This window comes from Triticum aestivum, chromosome 7D (assembly GCF_018294505.1).
Source record: "Triticum aestivum cultivar Chinese Spring chromosome 7D, IWGSC CS RefSeq v2.1, whole genome shotgun sequence".
Classification (NCBI taxonomy): domain Eukaryota; kingdom Viridiplantae; phylum Streptophyta; class Magnoliopsida; order Poales; family Poaceae; genus Triticum; species Triticum aestivum.
This window is the reverse complement of record NC_057814.1, coordinates 167,965,016-167,971,015: the sequence shown is the minus strand read 5'-3', so window position 1 is coordinate 167,971,015 and position 6,000 is coordinate 167,965,016.

Genomic DNA, 6,000 nt, shown 5'->3' with positions numbered 1-6,000 from the left:
AAAACCACACCTCCTCTCCAGCCCATTCCCCCAACTTTCGATCCCCTAGCCTGCATCAAGCATCCCCTAGTTCGCCGGAAAGCCATGGTGCGCCGCAAGATCACGTACTACAAGATGCTGACGCCGGAGCGCCGCGCAGAAATCAAGGCGGTTGGCGCCACAGACCTCTGTTCCCAAGCTCGCTTTGCGGCGGGCCAATCCCCGAGTTCTCTGGTGCCAATCTTCGAGGAGGAGGAAGCTGATCCAATGTTCAGGGCAGAGGTCGCGCCGCAGAAGGCCCTCGATGCGTATGAGACAATGGACGCCGATGCTACTTCTTGAGCTTGCGTTGGTTTTTCCATTGAAGAGGAAAGGGTGATGCAGCAAAGTAGAGATAAGTATTCCCCTCAGTTTGAGAACCATGGTATCAATCCAGTAGGAGACAACGCAAAAATCACCGAATACCTGCACAAACAATCAAACAACTTGCACCCAACGCGATAAAGGGGTTGTCAATCCCTTCACGGTTACTTGCAAAAGTGAGATCTGATAGAGATAGATAAACGATAAAGTAAATATTTTTGGTATTTTTGGTTTATAGATCGGAAAGTAAAAGATTGCAAAATAGTAGATCGGAAACTTATATGATGGAACACAGACCCGGGGGCCATAGGTTTCACTAGAGGCTTCTCTCAAGATAGAAAATAATACGGTGGGTGAACAAATTATTGCCGAGCAATTGATAGAAAAGCACAAAGCTATGACGATATCTAAGGCAATGATCAAGAATATAGGCATCACGTCCGTGTCAAGTAGACCGAAACGATTCTGCATCTACTACTATTACTCAACACATCAAACCGCTATCCAGCATGCATCTAGAGTATTAAGTTCATAAAGAACGGAGTAACGCATTAAGTAAGATGACATGATGTACATGAATTAACTCAAGCAATATGATGAAAACCCCATCTTTTTAGCCTCGATGGCAACAATACAATACGTGCCTTGCTGCCCCTGCTGTCACTCGGAAAGGACACCGCAAGATTGCACCCAAAGCTAAGCGCTTCTCCCATTGCAAGAAAAACCAATCTAGTTGGCCAAACCAAAACGATAGTTCGAAGAGAATTACAAATATATCAAATCATGCATAAAAGAATTCGGAGAAGATTCAAATAATATTCATAGATAAGCTAATCATAAATCCACAATTCATCGGATCTCGGCAAACACACCGCAAAAAAGTATTACATCGAATAGATCTCCAAGAACATCGAGGAGAACATGGTATTGAGAATCAAAGAGAGAGAGAAGAAGCCATCTAGCTACTAGCTATGGACCCGTAGGTCTGTGGTAAACTACTCACGCTTCATCGAAACGGCAATAGAGTTGATGTAGAAGCCCTCCGTGATCGAATCCCCCTCTGGCAGGGTGCCGAAAAAGGTCCCTAGATGGGATCTCATGGGTACAGAGGGTTGCGGCGGTGGAAAAGTGTTTTCGTGGATGCCTCTGGTGGTTTGAAGATATTTTGGAATATATAGGCGAAAGAATTTGGTCAGGAGGTGCACGGGGGGCACAAGGGTGGGGGCGCGCCCTCTGTCCTTGTGGCCGCCTCGTGGCTCCTCCGACTTCATCTCCAAGTCTCCTGGTTGTCTTCTGGTCCAAGAAAAATCATCGCAAAGGTTTCATTCCATTTGGACTCCGTTTGGTATTCCTTTTCTGCGAAACTCTAAAATAGGGGGAAAATAGGAACTGGCACTGGGCTCTAGGTTAATAGGTTAGTCCCAAAAATAATATAAAATAGCATATTAATGCATATAAAACATCCAAAACAGATAATATAATAGCATGGAACAATCAAAAATTATAGATACATTGGAGACGTATCAAGCATCCCCAAGCTTAATTCCTGCTCGTCCTAGAGTAGGTAAATGATAAAAACAGAATTTTTGATGTGGAATGCTACCTAACATATTTATTCGTGTAATTTTCTTTATTGTGGCATGAATGTTCAGATCCATAAGATTCAAAACAAAAGTTTAATATTGACATAAAAACAATAATACTTCAAGCATACTAACAAGGCAATTATGTCTTCTCAAAATAACATGGCCAAAGAAAGCTTATCCCTACAAAATCATATAGTCTGGCTATGCTCCATCTTCTTCACACAGAATATTCAAATCATGCACAACCCCGATGACAAGCCAAGCAATTGTTTCATACTTTTGATGTTCTCAAACTTTTTCAACTTTCACGCAATACATGAGCGTGAGCCATGGACATAGCACTATAGGTGGAATAGAAGGTGGTTCTGGAGAAGACAAAAAGAAGGAGATAGTCTCACATCAACTAGGCATATCAATGGGCTATGGAGATGCCCAACTATAGATATCAATGTGAGTGAGTAGGGATTGACATGCAACGGATGCACTAGAGCTATAAGTTATGAAATCTCAAAAATAAACTAAGTGGGTGTGCACCCAACTCGCTTGCTCACGAAGACCTAGGGAAATTCGAGGAAGCCCATCATTGGAATATACAAGCCAAGTTCTATAATGAAAAATTCCCACTAGTATATGAAAGTGACAACATAGGAGACTCTCTATCATGAAGATCATGGTGCTACTTTGAAGCACAAGTGTGGTAAAAGGATAGTAACATTGTCCCTTCTCTTTTCTCTCATTTTTTTATTTGGGCCTTCTCTAATTTTTTTGGCCTCTTTTTTTCGTTCGGAGTCTCATCCCGACTTGTGGGGGAATCATAGTCTCCATCATCCTTTCCTCACATGGGATAATGCTCTAGTAATGAAGATCATCACACTTTTATTTACTTACAACTCAAGAATTACAACTCGATACATAGAACAAAATATGACTCTATGTGAATGCCTCCGGCGGTGTACCGGGATGTGAAATGAATCAAGAGTGACATGTATGAAATAATTATGAATGGTGGCTTTGCCACAAATACGACGTCAACTACATGATCATGCAAAGCAATATGACAATGATGAAGTGTGTCATAATAAACGGAACAGTGGAAAGTTGCATGGCAATATATCTCGGAATGGCTATGGAAATGCCATAATAGGTAGGTATGGTGGCTGTTTTGAGGAAGGTATATGGTGGGTGTATGGTACCGGTGAAAGTTGTGCGGCACTAGAGAGGCTAACAGTGGTGGAAGGGTGAGAGTGTGTATAATCCATGGACTCAACATTAGTCATAAAGAACTCGCATACTTATTGTAAAAATCTATTAGTTATCGAAACGAAGTACTATGCGCATGCTCCTAGGGGGATAGATTGGTAGGAAAAGACCATCGCTCATCCCGACCGCCACTCATAAGGAAGACAATCAATAAATAAATCATGCTCCGACTTCATCACATAACAGTTCACCATACGTGCATGCTACGGGAATCACAAACTTTAACACAAGTCTTTCTCAAATTCACAATTACTCACTAGCATGACTCTAATATCACCATCTTTATATCTCAAAACAATCATAAGGAATCAAACTTCTCATAGTATTCAATGCACCTTATATGAAAGTTTTTATTATATCCCTCTTGGATGCCTATCATATTAGGACTAAATTTATAACCAAAGCAAATTACCATACTGTTTAAATAATCTCAAAATAATATAAGTGAAGCATGAGAGTTCAATAATTTCTATAAAATAAAACCACCGCCGTGCTCTAAAAAGATGTAAGTGAAGCACTAGAGCAAAATTGCCTAGCTCAAAAGATATAAGTGAAGCACATAGAGTATTCTAATAAATCACGATTCATGTGTGTCCCTCTCAAAAGGTGTGTAAAGTAAGGATGATTGTGGCAAACTAAAAAGCAAAGACTCAAATCATACAAGATGCTCCAAGCAAAACACATATCATGTGGTGAATAAAAATATAGCCTAAGTAAAGTTACCGATATAGGAAGACGAAAGAGGGGATGCCTTCTGGGGCATCCCCAAGATTAGGCTCTTGGTTCTCCTTGAATATTACCTTGGGGTGCCTTGGGCATCCCCAAGCATAGGCTCTTGCCACTCCTTATTCCATAGTCCATCAAATCCTTACCCAAAACTTGAAAACTTCACAACACAAAACTCAACAGAAAATCTCATAAGCCCCGTTAGTATAAGAAAATAAATCACCACTTTTGGTACTTTTTTGAACTCATTCTTTATTTATATTGGCATAATATCTACTGTATTCCAACTTATCCATGGTTCATACCCCCCGATACTATCCATAGAATCATCAAAATAAGCAAACAACACATAGAAAACGGAATCTGTCAAAAACAAAACAGTTTGTAGTCTGTAACTCTCCAATACTTCTGTAACTCCAAAAATTATGAAAACTTAGGACAACAGAGGCAATTTGTATATCAATCTTGTGTATAAAATTCAGAATTTATCACGCTTCTGTGATTTTTTAAAATTCTGGGACTGGGCGCAAAAGTTTCTGTTTTTCAGCAAGATCAAATCAACTATCACCGTAAGCTATCCCAAAGGTCTTACTTGACACAAACACTAATTAAAACACAAAACCACATCTAACCAGAGGCTAGATGAATTATTTATTGCAAAAAAGAACCTAAAAAGCAAAAACAAATATAATATTGGATTGCCTCCCAACAAGCACTATTGTTTAACGCCCTTAGCTAGGCCTAAAACATGAATAGATCTAGGTATTGTCATCTTTTGTATGCAATCCATAAGTAGCTCTCATAATAGATTCATAAGGCAATTTAATTTTCTTTCTTGGAAAGTGTTCCATGCCCTTCCTTAAAGGAAATTAAAATCTAATGTTTCCTTCTTTCATATCAATAATTGCACCAATCGTTCTAAGGAAAGGTCTACCAAGAATAATAGGACATGTAGGATTGCAATCTATATCAAGAACAATGAAATCTACGGGCACATAATTCCTATTTGCAACAATAAAAACATCATTAATCCTTCCCATAGGTTTCTTAATAGTGGAATCCGCAAGAAGCAAATTTAAAGAACAATCATCAAATTCACGGAAACCTAGCACATCACACGAAGTTTTTGGAATCGTGGAAACACTAGCACCCAAATCACACAAAGCATGGCACTCATAATCTTTAATCTTAATATAAATAGTAGGTTCCCACTCATCATAAAGTTTCCTAGGGATACAAACTTCCAATTCAAGCTTTTCTTCAAAAGATTGCATCATAGCATCAATGATATGTTTAGTAAAAGCTTTGTTTTGATTATAAGCATGTGGAGAATTCAACATGGATTGCAACAAGGAAATACAATCTATTAAAGAACAATTATCATAATTAAATTCCTTGAAATCCAAAAGAGTGGCTTCATTGCTACTTAAAGTTTTGACCTCTCCAATCCCACTTTTATCAATTTTTGCGTCAAGATCTAAAAACTCCGAATCATTGGGACGCCTTTTAACTAAAGTTGACTCATCTCCAGTCCCATCTTTATCAAGATTTATATTGGAAAACAAAGATTCAATAGGAGTCACATCAATCACTTTAAGATCTTCATCATTATTTTCACGGAAACTAGAAGAACATGTTTTTACAAACCAATCTCGTTTAGCACGCATCTTAGTGGTTCTTTCTTTGCACTCATCAATGGAAATTCTCGTAGCTTTGAGAGACTCATTAATATCATGCTTGGGTGGAATAGATCTAAGTTTCAAAGAATCAACATCAAGAGAAATTCTATCCACGTTCCTAGCCAACTCATCAATCTTAAGCAATTTTTCTTCAATCAAAATGATGAAGTAAATATTTTTGGTATTTTTGGTTTATAGATCGGAAAGTAAAAGATTGCAAAATAGTAGATCAGAAACTTATATGATGGAAAATAGACCCGGGGGCCATAGGTTTTACTAGAGGCTTCTCTCAAGATAGCAAATAATACGGTGGATGAACAAATTACTGCCGAGCAATTGATAGAAAAGCGCAAAGTTATGATGATATCTAAGGCAATGATAATGAATATAGGCATCACATCCGTGTC